Source organism: Dreissena polymorpha, chromosome 1 (genome assembly GCF_020536995.1).
Source record: "Dreissena polymorpha isolate Duluth1 chromosome 1, UMN_Dpol_1.0, whole genome shotgun sequence".
Classification (NCBI taxonomy): domain Eukaryota; kingdom Metazoa; phylum Mollusca; class Bivalvia; order Myida; family Dreissenidae; genus Dreissena; species Dreissena polymorpha.
The window spans coordinates 86,370,078-86,388,232 of NC_068355.1; the positions used below are offsets into that span (position 1 = coordinate 86,370,078).

Here is an 18,155-nt window from a genome sequence, read left to right on the forward strand (position 1 = left end):
CCAAAATATGTAGGCGTCTTCATTTTGTTGGACTAGATTCCAAAAATGACAAGATAGACTAAACTCCACGATTCACCGTTATTACAGAAGCGACACAAAAAGAAAACATACATTGTTTGTATATAATGGGCTTACTATCACTGAATTATAACATTATTTCATTAAATTCATTGGCCTCCATTTTATAATTGAATTTTTTTTTATATTTATAATATTTTCCCCTTATGAGAATAAAAAACATACAATATACATTTTATATGTAGATACACACACATACATACTATCATGGCTTATAGTTTAAGTGAAATTTACATATAAATAATTTACATTTATATTATCAAAGAATATGGGAATGTTCACACAAAACATTGCCGTTGTAAAATATGTATTCTGTAAACGATATACACAATAACAGTGGTTAATTAAAGATATTGGAATAGTTTTATGTTATCATTATATCTTATGAATACTGTTGTGTTAATTATTTTTAATAAGTATATTAGATATACATGTATGCATACATTATCAATCTTTTTTGTAAACAAATATTTGAAAAAATACATATATATTTATTTATTTGTTCACTGTATCAACATAGTGTATGCATTATGTATATGTGTTTACTTTGCGTATGTTATTCATGCAATACAAAAGAGTTACCGCTACAAAATAAGGTCTTTTGATATATGCATGTAAGAGTACATGATGCCGAGAGGCTTATAGTGATTTGCCTGTCAGTTATTCCGTTAGTATATCCGTTCTAGGTAAACCCTATATGACACTTCACGTACATCTCGCTAGAAATCTTCAATACTTTCATGCATATTATATTTGGGCACTCTCACCACACCCACATCACCTGACCTCATTTTGACCTTAACATTGACTTATTTTCAGAAAGGCCGAATTCTTTGTTTACGTGACTTAATTTTGAATTGAGCCTAATCCAGAATGTTCAAATTCATGGTAAACCCAAAACTATTAGTTTCGTCTCACATAAATATCACATGTATGATTCTTTATACGTTATCAATACACTCACATCACTTGACCTCATTTTGACCTTGACACTAACCTACTTTCAAATCGTCCGAATTCTGGTTTAGCATTAAATGAGACATTTTGTCTAACATCAATACTGCTTGCTTAAAAGCTTACGTATTTGCATGGATAGTACCAAAGATCACTCACAACTCACCTTTACTGACCTTATTTTGATCTTGACATTGAACGTTTTGGGAATTATTCATAAAGTCATTATTCTTCATTTACCAAAATTGACTTTTCCGTTAACATCAATACTACTTACTGGAAAACTTTGATACTTCCATCCAACAATTAGAACTCTCCTACATCATCTGACCACGCGTTGACCTTGCCATTAACCAAATTTGGACTAAGACTTACTTATTTGTTGTATTTATACGATACTGACAAGACTTCCGATGAGGGGGAGGGGGGCTGAATCTTGTTGTCATTTTCAAATTCAATGATTCAGCAATTTTAAAATAGATTCTTATGAATCTTTGGCATAATACACTTATAATACATTTTTGACCATGGCAGTATTAAAACTTTGTCAACAAAATTAGTAATTAGAATATGCAATAAAAAATTATTTAGTTCAATGGCGGAAAAATACTAGTAAAGTGACATTCCTCTGTACAGTGAAATTATTAATTAAATGTTTATATCTTCAATACCAGATAAAAGATGTGTAGTACATTCTCACATATGCCTGAAATATCATCCGGCTAAAAAGATTCTGCTAATATCTCACAAAACAGCGGCAGGTAAAGCATTAAAACGTTTTTCATGACCTTTTTTTTTTTACTTTGTGCACGTTCTTTTCCTCTTTAATAAGTGTGTTCAATGCCGCAAATCTTCCACGTTTCTTGGCAACATTTCTTTCTTTAGGGTTTATATTATATATTATTTTAAGAATATAATTAAATGTAGCAATTAATTGATAAAACACGCAACATAAAATACAAAAACAGTTAAGGGTTGGCATCAAACATTAAGTAGTCAATATAAAATATTAAATGGTGTCGCGTTACTTAAAATAAACAACTGTTTTAGTCATAAATGTATTCCTACAAGGTGGTATATTGGATTCCATTGGTTTGTCAGTATTTGGTCAATATTTTGTGAAGCGAACGTCTTCAACATATCTCAAGTAATTTTATTGAAATTTCCAATATATAAACTCCATAGAGTGTAAACGTTTGTTCAATCCCAGTATACGATACTGCCCAGTAATCGACACATTCACATTAAAATAGCTCACAAAGCGAGTTGCGGGTATAAGTCACATTTCGACATATATTGTTTTAAGAAATTACCCATTAGGTCTCTATTTGATGCAGCAGTGCTAAATTCTTAAGGATATTTAAAAGACTGCTGACCATGCTTTATATCATTTAATGTTCAGAACTATATAATCAAGTAGTTCAACAAATGTTTTGAATAACTCTCAATATTGGTCTCAAAAGTTAAACAAGGTAAAAAAACTAGAAACAGGACTATTATTTATCAGCCTTATTCAGAGTTAGTTGTCAGCAACAAAATCATTCCTTCACTTGGCTTGTAATGTCACTAAGATCTTTGTATCCTTGTTCTGTATCATGAGAAGGAAAGAGCCCATTGAAGCCCACCAGTTGAAAGCATCACATTTTTTAACGTTATGATTGTTATTTGATTCAAACATGGGCAACTATTTGCTATACTAAAAATTGCTAAATGCATATTTTATTACGATCCTGCAATATGCAGGTGAATGCTGAACCTGTTAAAGCAATTGCAATGTTTCTATAATTTGGAACACATTGAATTAACTTCTTATGTCGAGATATTACAAGCATTTAAATATAGTGTTTACACCTGTGTTTGCAGTGATATACAAGTACTTTTTTCGTGGAGGTGGGGGGAAAACATAACCAATCCATAAAGACAACTAAAATTACTGCGCATAACATCTTGTGGAGTTTTGTTTTAAAACTGTGTTCAAATATTAAGTGTACACATTAAATCTTCTGAAAACAAACGTACGTGTTGACTAGACAGAGGGTTTCATAGGATAAAACAAAAATACGTATTCGAGTGAATAATCACAATGATGGTATTGTTCAGGTTTTGTATATGCTTCCGACATCACTTAGTTTTGATTGAACACTTCTCACTGTCAATAGAACAGCTTTCAAATATATTCATTGTTTAAAAGGTTCTCAAGCAGTGAATGAAGTGTGATGGCATGACTTGGTACTTAAAACTTCCTTCTGCAGTATGTAGAGGGTGAGTATTGAATCATTGCAATATTAATTTGATCATAAAAAATAGTCAATTAAAAGTTTTTTTTTAATTTTACAATTTCTTTGTTTCAATAATTCAAAATGGTGTTGTTAAGACTATGAACACGTCACACGCTTCATTATGTATTATTCTTGTTAATGCTAATGAACGATATATCGTTAAATGAAAATACTAAAATACTTAGATCTATTATTCATGTCAGTCTGCAATTTAGAAATATTTTCAAAACAAATATTACGTATAAAACGACAATATTAAGATTTTTGCTACTCAACATAATTTAACAAATCAAGATATCCATAATGTCAACATCAAAGTGTGATTGGGACGCAGGTTTGGTCTTGTTCAACAACTGTTCGATTATGTAATTGATTAAGTTCATGGCGTGAAATAAAAAAAAAACATCTTAAGTAAAGTAAAAGTTTATAAATAATATCAAACAAGCACAACTAAGAATATCAGGCGCATTCGATATCAATAAACGAGTGAATAATCGTGTAATGGAACATTGAATGAAAATATATTTGTATTTCATTATTACAATTCTAATGCGGGTACGAAAAACAAATGTGGAAAATGAAGCTCAACAGGGATAGTATTTAAGAAAAGGGATTCATTCCAATTATTATACAATATTATGTATTAATTGTTTCTTACTGTCCATATCATATAGAAAAACGAGAATATGAGTAATGTTATCGATGCTCACCAATAATGCGATTAGTTAATCTATGGGTTTATTGTATGAGTGCGTGAAAGAAAATGAGCAATATATCGATGAAAGATCAACTGGCCGGAAAAAACATGATAATATGTCTCCATAAGAGTTAGAATGCTAAAACATTTCTTTGACTTGCTAGACATTTTGCACAGAAATGTAATAAGTTTAATGAAGAATTTTTATATAGCTAAATAAAAATTGTAGAAGACCGACCAAACAATATGCACAGATCCACCCTTACAGGAAACTGTGATCAGTTTTATCATAAGTGTATCATTATTAAGTTTCTGGGGTATTTGTGCAGACACTAATTTTTTGTAACGCCGTATTCATAATCAAAGGGCCTAAACTTCATGAAAACAATATTGAAGCACAGCATAATTTCCCTTTCAATCTCAAATAGACAATGCATTTTATCACATTTGGACCTAAGGTCTGGCGCCGAAGCAAACCAGAAATTAAATATCATATAAAATTAGTAAACTGTGTGTTTGGCAATTAATCGAAGATGACTCGCAAAAAGGCTGCTTTTATCGTGGTTTTCATTTTAAACATCTTAAAGCGGTTCTCAGCGCGTTTCAATAGTTTTTATACTATTTTTAATTTATTGGTAACACTTTCGTAAGCCATTCATTACTACCAATATGCAGTTCATGCGAACGCTGAAAAGCTATGTAAATGCGGGACAAGAACATTCGTTTGCAGCCATTTTTAAGTTTGCATTACGAATTGTTTAAAATTACGAAAGGACGGCTTTTATGCGGCGTTCTGTATATGCTGTATAGGAGCGTTCTGTGCAAGCGGTACACTAAAAACGCATTGTGTACACACCGGTCTTACTGACAATAACGTAGTGACGTCATCAATGTATAGAATGCTAAAAACGAACAAGGACACACGGTGCCTATACCACGTGACTTTTTAAGATCTGTGTGGGGACTAAAATGTCAACAAAAGCGCGACGAAGGTAAGATTTTTATGGATATTTTTCGGCGTAAGCTGCATAAGCCAGCTTTTCACCTTAGCCTGACCTTTGTAAGTGTCCAATAAAATTCCAATAAAATTTCCCGCGGCTAGGTACGAATGAATACACTTCATTTATTCCATTGGCTGATTTGAGTATACCACCAGAACATTGGAAACATATCCGCGTCTTTGTAACACTGTTTTACTGTATGAAACAATTTTATCTCGAATGAAAAGGCTTAATAGATAGAACAGTTTTACACTCAATTCTCGACATCAATACAGTTTGTGCGTACACCTTTTATTTTCAGAGTATTACCAGCGCAAGAGCGTTTATACTTAAAAGGCTATGTTCTCATATTTAGTACTTACTTCCTTATTCCTGTCAACATGTTAACATGTAAAAGTATAAAGAGCAATGGAAGCGAGGCCTCACTTTAAAGCATTGCATTTCAACCCGCGAGGTATATCGGGTCAATTCGCGGACATTCAGAGTTTATATACAGGTCATCACCGGAGTTGGCGGCCAGTAAAATAATCGTTATATAATAAAGACGCTATCCGTGAACTAGGTGACCTGGAATTTTCTTTAGACCAGAAATATGTTAAATGAAGATATTCAGCAATATAATTATAGTATGTAAATAATAGATTCTTAATGTGTTTTCAACAATACAATGATAAATATTATTGTTGATAAATTTAACAATAATTATTCGTCCATATTGCCTAATGTACTAAAGTGATATTATGAGCATGTAACAGTTTATAGGTGTCTATCGCAACCGTTGATTATTTTTGATGTTTCTACTTAATATACACTTATATTAATTAATGCAGCATCATCATACTAAAACAATATACCAGAAAGAGAAAAATAATGCATTTGAATATCAACCGTACTTTCGTTTGACAACTGATCATGCGTTTACGAGTTGAACCTAAATTTAGTTTTAGTGCAGATTTGTTCATACGACACAAAGACACGAAATTGTTTTACGGATCATTTCAGCTTACAGGACTGGGTGGGTCACGTAAGAATATCGAATATAAAATATATTTTTATAAACAACTGGTAGCAAGGTGAGTTGCAGATAATTAATCAGTAACCACATTTTAACTAACTATTTTGACCTGTTAATTCTTTTCAGCTCAATTCAACAGTGCAAAATGCCCATAATATCACTTTAAGCATTAGCACGATGATAATTGATACTGTTAATAATCGAATCAAATAGCAATGCCCGACAAACCACTAAAACAGGTTTGTTCGAAGAACGCGCCTATAAATACGGATACTTCTCGTGTGGCCGGTTGACTCATATGTTTAAATTTCACTTCCATTCTTCTTTTGGTTTTCTGTTTTGTATCTATAGGTTTATGACCAGCAATATGTTATAATGTAAAATAAGCCGCGAAAACTCCCCGTAACATCCCGTACTGCGTGTGATGCAGCTAAGAACTGCACAGAAAAAGACATTCGCTATCCTTGATCTCATTCATTAAACTATTTACGCCGTATATCTTTTTTAAAGATATTTCTTGTTTTTAATATGTCACCATTTTCAATGGGATAAAGTGTGGAGCCCGCTCATTCACGAGAGTTTTGTATAGGTATCATGATTTTATAAAACAAATAAGTATTTTTTTCAGTAAAGTGCAACCGCGCGTTTGTACGGTAAGAAAAAGGTAGGATCAGTGTGGGGACATTATTTTATTTTGACACAGAAACATCACTTCTGGTGAAATAAAGCAATAAACTTAATGGGCGGAGCTTACACTATATCATTTTGCATTCATTTTCAGGTTTCTATTATATATTTACGAAACAAAATTCAAGGTAAATATTCTTACAGTAATATGATCTGTGTGGTATACGTTTTTAGAAGGATCTGTGTGGTAAACTGTTAATAAGTTTTTCAGTTCTATTCAGTTGCTAAAAAAATGCTTGTCAACAATGTAGCCAAACTGGATTTTTAAATGCGATAGCAAGTAAAACACATAATGGCTATACACTACGCTTGCACCGCTTGTTGAACTAATACATAATTATGATATACAGGCATGCTATACAATCCCCATCATAAAATTAAAATCTTACGCTGGAGCATCTTAAATTGATGACAATGCCATGCATACCTTAAATAGGTGTACACTTTATGTTATTGTATTAAATTCCATTTTTATTTTGGCACCAAACACTACTGTCACGTGAAATAATGTATTCTATATATTATTTTGAATATTATATTTGCTTTAAGGTATGGCCCAATGCTCCGAATGCGGAAAAATGTTGAAGACCAGAGCTGGATTATTGCGCCACATTAGGAGATACGCTAACTCTGGAAACTATTACTGCTGTGGGAAAGCATTTCAGGTATGATGAAATACCTTAAAAATAGTTACATTTTTATACAGTTATACTAACAAACAGATGAACGGATTTTCGTGAAACAGTACAAATATACAATATATCTCATCTCTCAGGTTATAATACATTTTGAAATATCTCAATAATCGTCAAATCGTTGGTAATTAAAAAAATAACGAACGCGTGTCTTCTGATTCTAACATTTTTGAAATAGCGAGTTTACGCATTAAAATGTCACGTGATTAAAATAGCTTTTTTTCTTCTTACGATGCCTTCAATCTTAGAAGGCTTCAAAGAACGAAGGACCCCATGATGTGTGTACAGTGCGGCAGGAGCTTTTCGGACAAGTACCTACCTACCCGTGGCTCGAGAGAAAAGTGCAAAAAAGAGGGATTGTCGAACTGTTACCAGTGTGGCTTGGCAGTGAGATTGACCTCAAAGAGCACGACAAGCCCCACATGCCTGACAAGTATTACATATATGAGGAGTGTTTCAAACGCACAGTCGCAAAACAAATCTCTCTCGACACGTGAGCACTTCACATAAATCCATGAATACTGATTAATAATCATAATAGTTTACAGTTTGTCTGTGTAACTTGAGTATCGTTTTACGTTATTTTATTCGTTGTTTTATTTTAACTCTCCTTTTCAATATTTTTTTAAAGTTATCCGAATTTGATTAGTTTTTGTGTTTCGTTAAGTTCGTTTGTGTGTTTCTTTTGAAATTATTGTCAAATAATTGTGCAATAAGTTAGATTTACGTTATTCATTTATGAATCGCATCTGTGATTTGTATTATCTAATCTGTGATTCTTTATTAACTATAACTTGATTAACGTTTGGCGATGTTTTTTCGTTGATTTCAATTTTAAATACCGCTGTCTGAAGCTAGTTTGATAATCATAAGCAGCCAGGGTTTCTAAAAAGTAGTGATTTTCACGATTGCTTTACATTATTAACTGCCTGCTTATACTTATTCTAGGCCGTGGTAATTGACAATAAACAATGTAGGCGATGAGGTTGAGTATACAATGCAATACTCCTTAATTTATTCGAAATACGTCTTGACATTCTTCACAGCTGCATCCCACCACAACACAAGAGGAGAATCGTACATATATATTCATTTAATATAAGTTATTCATTTACTTTTTATATTCTCTTCAAAATAATTAACACTAAATATAAGCATACACTTGTTACACTGAATACAATGTCATAATTTATAACATGACATTATACAAACACATGGCGCATGATTGTAAATATCTATACTATGTAATAAACTAATTCTACAATATGAATTCCATAAATGAAAATAACACACACAAACACACACATATATAATATATATATATGTTTCTACAATGACCATTATTTTGTTTTTAGTAAATCGTGCCGGTTATTTTTCAACTTTAAATAACAACAAAATAGAAAATAATGTCGAAAATGTATGATTTGTTTGGTCGTTTAAAGTTTCTTCACAATGATGCAAGGCACTTTGAAATCCATGATAAACCAATACGTCTGGTGGATTCAGTTTTATCAGTTTTTATTTCACATTTGATTTTAAAACAGACATATTTCTCAGGAAAGAACATGCCTTTGCTTTTTGTCAACCTGTGTAATATTTGACACAATCTCTATTGCAGAATTTGTGTTCGAATTAAATTTTCAATTGTGTTCGTCTATCCCCATTCTTATTGTTGGCAACAGTTTCTGTCAGGCTATCGCTTCGTCTCGCCCGCACCCAACTTACTCCTAGTGTCCCCTTCTGTATAGCATTTCTGTCTCGTGAAACTGTTTCCTCTTTTTTCTTCCCTTATCCCTTTCCGCTCACTAGTGTCAAATATGTCATTACTGAAAAGAATCATTTTTTAATGATAATAATAGATCTACTACTACTACTATTACTTCTTCTTCTACTACTACTACTACTACTACTACTACTACTACTACTTCTACTACTACTACTACTACTACATGTACTACTACTACTACTACTACTACTACTACTACTACTACTACTACTACTACTACTACTACTACTACTACTGTTACGAATAGTTGTAATAGAAGTAGTAATAGTAGTAGTAGTAATTGTTGTATTGAAATTATTGAAATTAAATAAAAAAAAATATTTTGTCGTCATTATTTAAATTTATCCGTGAATTGTAGAAAGACGGATACCACACAGATCCTTCTAAACACGTTTACCACACAGATCATATTACTGTAAGAATATTTTTCTTGAATTGTGTTTCGTAAACATATAACATAAACCTGAACATGAATGCAAAATAATATAGTGTAAGATCCGCCCATAACGTTTATTGATTAATTGCACCAGAGGTGATGTTTCTGTATCAAAATAAAATAATGTCCCCACACTGATCCTACCTTTTTCTAACCGTTCAAACGCGCAGTTGCACTTTACTGAAAAAATACTTATTTGTTTAAAAAATCATGATACCTATAGAAAGCTATCATGAATGAGCGGGCTCTCCACTTTATCCCATTGAAAATGGTGACATATTAAAAAAATATCCATACAAATCTTACCTTCGTCGCGCTTTTGTTGACATTTTAGTCCCCACACAGATCTTAAAAAGTCACGTGGTATAGGCACCGTGGGACAGTAGCTGCCTCAAAGTATTCGAGCAGCAACATTTTCTTTCCTCATATAACAAGTACAACAAATCAGAAAAAAATCTAACCAATTCCCCCCCCAAAAAAACACAGAATTTTCATAATAATCTGAAATTGTGCAACATTAGATTTTGTGGTGAAAACGCTCTTTGCTGTGAAAGGTTACCAAACAATATCTTAAATGTTATATTATTTTTTGAACATTAAATAATACAGACTCAATACTAACACACACTGCATTTCAGTTTTTCGCTTATATATAATAATTAAATGCCGATATTTTTATATAAGTAATTTTTTAGATATGCAATTTGTAAAATTACAGTATAATTTATTTACTATAAAAGTAATTGAGAAAAAAAAGGACCTTTAAATAACAATAACAAGTATTCATAAAAGATTTTCATAAATGGACAGTAATAAGGCAATATTTTCAATAAGTACTTTTAATTTACTTTAAATCTTTTTAAGACTATACAATAGAACATAAATGTTTTCCAGAGGGATTATGGCAGCTGAGAATGAAAGGTCTATTTGTATGTACCATTTTAGAAAATATATTGTGGTTACAAGAATGACACTTCAAAGATGGGGTCAGTGTTCAATTGGCATTAGGTAAATTTCTTATACTTTAAGTACAACTATCAATTTTGATACAATGGCCTTTTATAAAAAAAGTAACCATATTTTCTAGTCAGGGAATAGCAATTATAAAACAATATTAAATTACCAAATAATGTAAAACTACCTGAAACTATGTTAAATTACTACACAAAATAATTGAAGTGAAATAAAATATTGCCCTATGTACTTGCAACTTTCATATAGTACTAATGTACGCTTATTTAATAAATAATATTTTTTATGGGATGCATAATACAGAACTTATCTTCAATGAAATGAACCCCACTTTTGTTGCTACGTGTACATTAAAAAGTTTATTTATTCATTCAATTTTTATTTTTTTATATTCTTTCATTTATTATTAAATAGCATTTTATTAAAAAAAAAGTTTCAATAACTAATTATTGGTCAATTAAATGCAACACATTTATACCAATCTTAGATTTCATAATTGGTAATCTGGTGATGATGATGATGGTGATTACAATGATTATGATGACAACAATAACCACTCAATAACAAGGATAATTATGCTGAAGATGATTATGCTTATGACAGATATTTTTTACATAGCATCATTTTTCAACGCAACTTTAATTATTTGTGGTCAGAATCTTACCGGTTGAGTTAAGTTTCGATATAGCTTTTTCAAATCCATGTACCTGTACTGTACCATGTATTGCACGCAGTTTAATAACCCAAACAATATTGAGGGCCATGAAATGAGGGCCTTAGTTTACGTATACCAATAATTGACGAGTGACAACCAGTTTTGTTAAATTTTATATGGTCACCTAGTTTTAGAACCCACATGATCAAGATTAGGACTGCTTCTCGATAATGTCAACATAAATATTCCTACCATCTTTCATCGAGGTAGAGTTCTAAATGTGGCTTCTAGAATGTAACTAGATTTTTTGCACTATTTAATCTGGTAACCTTTTTGTTTGACGAATTAGACCCATATTCAAATTCAGCCTTGATATTGACAAGGTTAAAATTATGTTCAGTTCGTTTATATTGAGTCATCTAGATTTCTTAAGTTGGCTTCTAGAGTTATGACAATGTGTTTAAAAGTTTGAGCTGATGACCTAGTTTTTAGACACATGTGACCCAGATTCAGCCTAGAAAATTTCAAGATAAACTTTCAGACCAAGTTTCATCAAGATTTTGTCACAAATGTTTTTAACAGTTTGGAAACACGTTTTTTGTAAATAAGATTTGGCCTGGCGACATTGTTTTTGAAGCGCATGACTCAGATGAGATTTTAGCCTAAATATTGTCCAGATAAACATTCTGACAAAGTTTCATTAACACTGGATGAAACATGTGGCTTCTAGAGTTATAAAGAATCAAAGGTTAACTACACTCATCAGATGACCCCGGATCAAAATAGCACACCATCGAGCACTTTGTGTTCTCCTGCAGTAAACAATGCTTTAAAACAATTCTAAACAATGCAGGCTAAAACGTCTGTTGTTCACATTCCGAATAGTTAGTGACAGTATATGTAAGCAAGCAAGCAGCAGTTTAAAGTTTTAAAAAATAAAAAATATTTGAATAAAACATGAAAACGCGGGCTTAAGGCCACAGACTGCTCACATTTGACCCTAGGAAGCAGAATTGTTTTGATCAGATTTTGCATTGTATCGAGAATATAAGAACTAGGCCAAGATATCATTAAAAATAATATTCTTACCCTGTGTGACCCAGGATCAATTTCAGAAGAGATATAAATGAATAGAAATCCAACACAATGAGGCAGGAACCTGTAATTACCTATATTCATGAACCACTGTTACCATGGGGGCTTTTTATATTTAATGGTAGCTCGTGACAACAAAAGCTAATAAGAAACATCCATATATAATGTAATTCAAATAATCATACATTCATGAATACCATCAGCCAATTTGTAAGGAGCAAATAGTATAGCAAGACATTATAAAAAATAAAATAAGATTATGTGACAGAGTATGCTATTATTTCTCCTGAGAAAAGAATTACAAAGGAGCTTAATCAAGTTTAAAAAATGTAATTCAATCACAAAATAGGGAAGACAAACATTTTTCTCTTATAACTGTTTATAATATACAAATTCTGATAAGTTTTAACAAAATGATTATACTAGTAGTATGCATGAGCTTATCAATTGTTGGGTTGTGATAACATATACATAACATAAGAATTTGAATAGAATATTTCTATTTTTAGACCAGACAAATGGTGCATTAAATATTCTAGTCTGATCGAGATAAAAATGTCACCAACCTAAGGGCATATTAAACATATTCAGAGATTGGTTACAATATTTTACTATTGGAAATGGGAGTTAGGTAATTTATAATATCAGTCCAAGGTAAACTAGATACAACTTGAATGACCAAGTTTGGTGAAGATTGGATGAAAACTGCTTGAATTAGAGAGCAGACAAAATGCTGAATGTTTTAAACGCACTAAGTGACCCCGTGACCTAGTTTTTGACCCGGCATGACCCATATTCAAACTCGACCTAGACATCATGTGGATACAACTTCTGACCAAGTTTGGAGAAGATTGGAAGAAAACTTCTTGAATTAGAGATCGGACAACATGCTGAATGTGTAAAACGCACTAAGTGACCCCATGACCTAGTTTTTGAACCGGCATGATCAATATTAAAACTTGAACTAGACATCATCTAGATACAACTTCTGACCAAGTTTGGTGAAGATTGGATGAAAACTACTTGAATTAGAGAGCGGACAACATGCTCAATGTTTAAAACGCACTAAGTGACCTAGTTTTTGACCCGGCATGACCCATATTCGAACTTGACCTAGATACAACTTCTGACCAAGTTTGGTGAAGATCGGATGAAAACAACTTGAAATAGAGAGCGGACACTGAATACGGACCGACAGACAGACAAGCTCACTCCTATATACCCCCCTAAACTTCGTTTGTGGAGGTATAACAACTCAATATTATATGTTTAACAAACTTTTCAGTTTACCCTGGTATTTATAGTTAAATCAAGGTTTTCCATTCACTCCGTGGAATTTTAGAAGTACTTATGTCTTTATGAAACTGGTATACAAACTCCATATACTTGTAAAGACATGAACATTTCACACATTTGCTCACAATAATTTGCTTAAATTACTACAAGTGATAAATAACAAGCTTAATAAGGCTTGATAATGGCTATATAATTTTTATACCAAATTGCTATTGACTGCAATGAGTAAGTGTCTAAAAGTAAAAATACAATATTTGACACAAATTTCAAACACACAGTATCAAATATGGATTCCTTCTCTATTGTGTTTAGATTTTTTTACTTCTTTCCTTTGAATCCAAGGAAGATGTCAAAGGAAAAATATTTTACCAAAAAATGACCGGCTACAAACATTTGACAGCAAATAATGACTGATCACAATAGCACATATGCAACAACTTGAACCCAAGTTGAGCACGCAATCTTTGCTTGGGCTCAATGATGTCACTGGAGGCTGTAGCTATTGTTGATATCAATCTTACCTGACAAGACTTGTCTTTTAATTATTGACTTGACAACTATCCCAGGCACATTCACTTCCGCCTAAACAGGAGGGAAGTCAGTAGAGGTCCACTGTCAGGCTTGAATTACATCCCTGATGTTCCGCCTCAACAGGAGGGAAGTCAGAAGAGGTTCACTGTCTGGCTTGAATTACATCCCTGATGTTCACTTTGCACATGTTCCAACCACTGTCACTTCCACCTTGACAGGAGGGAGTTCCGTACAAGTCAATTGTCTGGCTCGAATAATATTCCAAAAAAATCACTAGACAACTATTTCAACCAATAACTTTCATCTTGGCAGTTTGTAAATAAGTACAGGTCCAGTGTCTGGCTCAAGCCAGTCTAGGTCTATTCTCACTACTTACTAGACAACTATTACAACCTCTGTCGCTTCCACCTAGACACGAGGGACCTCCATACCGGTCCAGTGCCTGGCTCAAATTATATTCCCATTACTCAGTAGGTAACTATTCCAACCAGTCACTTCCACCAAGGCAAGAAGGATGTCAGTTCTGGTTCAATGTTTGGCTAAAGTTCTATTTCTTCTGCATACAATGTTTAAGTCCCTGGCTTGCAAAAGTGTCCTCTGTACATCAACAGTGTATTCGGAAGAAGAATAATAAGATTATTGTGGATGCATACTAAAGAAGACTTAGTGTTTTCCTAGTTTTATATTATAATGTGTTAAAAGTGGAAATATGCTTTTTTATTGACAAGTCTTTATTTTGTGGAAAAAAACCCCATAAATATGCCCATTTAATCTAGTGTATTACCTAGGTCTTTTGCGCAACGCTTCCCCACTCTGCTGTTTTTAAGCATACCGGTCTAATCGAGAATTTTAATCGAATATATTTAATTAATCCATTAAATAGTTTGATCTATAGCAGGCATTTTTATTTCTTTGAGATCCGCCAAATATCGGCCCTTTTACCTATACGTGTTCTCCTCAGTCAAGGAATTTACTCCAAACATTCCATCTTCTAAAAAAAAAATGCTTTATATAAAACAATTTAAAACAAATAATTGTGTACAGATTTATGATTTCAACAATTGCAACGATAGCGCTTACAGCACATTCACCGATGTACATGTTTAATTTAATTCATAATGACTTCAAACAAATCCCCTCTCAATAAATGCTTTATTAAGAACAAATGACTAAATGAGGCATTTTTGTATTTTGTCCCAGCTTTTTCATCAACTCACGTTTAAGCATAATATAAATAACATAATATAGCGTTTCCTTTAGTCTTAAAATTACCAATCTAAAGGGCCCTTTCCAAAGAAATACTGATAGGACATAGACTTGAGATACCAACTAGACGGAATAAACCCTTGACACCGAGGCAGCAAATATTGATAACTCTGAGACGGTTTGCTTCCGGAAACTTTTTGCAATTAATACGGGATACCATTGGGGTTGACATTGCCAACATATCCAGCGTCTTTACAAAATTGATTACAAACTGTGTGACCTGGAAGACCGAAAAAGAAATTCCCGATGATGGGCAAACAGAAATCAATCATTAAAAAATGATTTCTTAAAATCGCTTGGTTTCCATCAATCACTGCAGCAATTGACGGAACTTATGTTCGAATCTTTGCTCCTCATGAACACGAGAAGCAGTATGCCTATCGGAAGTACTACCACAGTGTAAATATACAAGCCACGTGTGATCATAGAGGTATTTATGAATTTTACACAAAACCATATCTAACCTTAAGGGAAGTTGAGTATTCTTTTATTATATCAATCTATTTATTTATATCTACATCTTGCTGTTGAACACACCAGATCAAAGATTTCGTAACACCTCCAAATGAACTGGTAAGGTTCATTTCATTGAGTTACGTTTAACACAATACGTCATTCTAGTCCGAAATTCACCTGAGCATTGCATAGTTTTAAGTACTTAAATATGTTCACTTTATCTGACTAATGAGGTCAATCTATTTTAAACTATACTTGCGAAGTTTCAGGTTTTATCAAGGCGCATAACATTCAGCCCATTCATCGCACATTTTGTAAAATGTAATTGTAAAATCATAATCGTTAAATATTTTTGAAAGTATAAACTTTAAAACAGGGAAATTCTAATACACATTGCACTCTTACTGAGATAAGAAATTGAACGCAAACAAATGCAAATAATAAGTAATGGAAAAGAAACTTAAACCAGTTTTTGAATGATAAATCTTGATATTATTGAAAATAAAACGCTTAGGAACATTATTGCTGAATTATGTTCGCATCATAAATTACGTGTTCAAACGGAAGAAATCAGAACACTGTGAGAGATGAACACAAAGGTGTGTTATGCAATGACATCGAGGAATAATATCAGTCTGTTCTTAAATGCCAATATTATGCTGATCTAATTAATAAATTAATCTAATCCAAAGTATTATAGGGACGGCCAAAATATGTTCCAAGTTGATCGACCTTCTGAATAGCTCAAACAAAATAGTGTTAGGAAACTAGCCATGTTTAGTTTTGTATGTTTGAAAATAAGAGCAAATTTCATGTATATGTCGTATAAAATAATTGTATTTTTACAAAGAAAATACGTACAGAATACATCTACTCCCATAGTTGTTACAATTATTCAACTCGACTTAACAGTGTGTGGCCACAATGTATTAACCTCATCCATGTGACATTCTGACGAAAACATTTTTAGTGTTATATGTTTTTTATTAACTTCAAACGCATGTTGTTATTGTACATGTATGTGAATGACGAATAGCTTTATATGCCGAAGTAAAAAATAAACTATTCTGTTCTTTTCTATAAATATCTCCTCTTTTGTGTAGCTTTGTTATTAGTTAATTTTCTGTTTTGCAATTGATAAATAAATCGAGTTTGATTTCTGGACAAGATCTCACTTTTGTATAAACACAATACTTTCGGGGAATTTATCACTGACAGTGACAGCACTTTCAACAGGATATTTTCATTCATAACACAAGAAAAAAAACAAGAAATAGTTGGTATGATTTATGTCCATAAATCTGGTAAATATAAAATGTATCACAAAATGCACAAAAGTAACCAGACAATCCACCAAAAAATGTACTCCACATCTTCAATCCTTTTTCAATCGCAGACATACTGTAATAAATTATGAGAACAAATAAACAATCTAAACTTGTGAAATGCTGAAAAACATATATTGGATGTAGTTAAACTTTTAGGGTAACAGGCTGACAATTAAACATTTTATGTATGAAGTAAAAATCAATCAATCAACAGACCTTTATTCGTAAATGAATAAACAAGAGGGCTAAAGAGCCTCAGTCGCTAGTTTGACAGCCAAAGGAACTGAACTGTCCTTCACTGCAGCTGCTTTTGAGAGTTTTCAGTAATAATTTTAGAACAAAACCAAAACAAAATGTTCCAAGCAAGTTTAGTCATGATTGGGGTTCAAATGTAAATTCTACATTTTCAAACGGTTTCACTATAGCCATAAAAGTAAAACTGCCTAGCCTCCTGGTGGTCATGTGTCATGATTTAATAAAACAAGAGCACCGCCTTGCGGGTGCAGACTGCTCATCTATTTTTCTTTTTAAAGGTAAAGGGAACTATCTTAATACTTCAATCAAAAAAGATGGAGGGGTGGGGTAGGACAATAAAATATTAAACACTAATATTTTTGTTTTTTAACCATGTTTCAAAGACTAACAAGAGTGCCAAACTGTCACAAGATACGCCCGTTTGAAGGTTTTGGACAACTTGATAAATTTACCATGACCTATATTTGAACTTGACCTACATATCATCTAGACACAACTTCTGACCAAATTTGGTGAAGATCAGATGAAAACTACTTCAATTAGAGAGCGGACACCATGCTAAATGCTTGAAGTGACCTCGTAATCTAGTTTTTGACCCGGTGTAGCGGTCCATTTTTTCCCCTGGCCAGTTTTTCCCCGGGGAAAAAATGTCCCAAGCCAATCTTTCTCCCCC

General features: G+C 32.6%; 1 long non-coding RNA gene across 1 annotated transcript; it reads left to right on the forward strand.

Moving 5' to 3' along the window:
* Positions 1-4,788: 4,788 nt before the first annotated feature.
* On the forward strand, positions 4,789-9,427 carry LOC127839024 (uncharacterized). The gene is made up of 3 exons (XR_008030119.1): positions 4,789-5,000; positions 7,261-7,376; positions 7,655-9,427. It is a non-coding gene; the product is annotated as an uncharacterized LOC127839024 (long non-coding RNA).
* Positions 9,428-18,155: the final 8,728 nt, after the last annotated feature.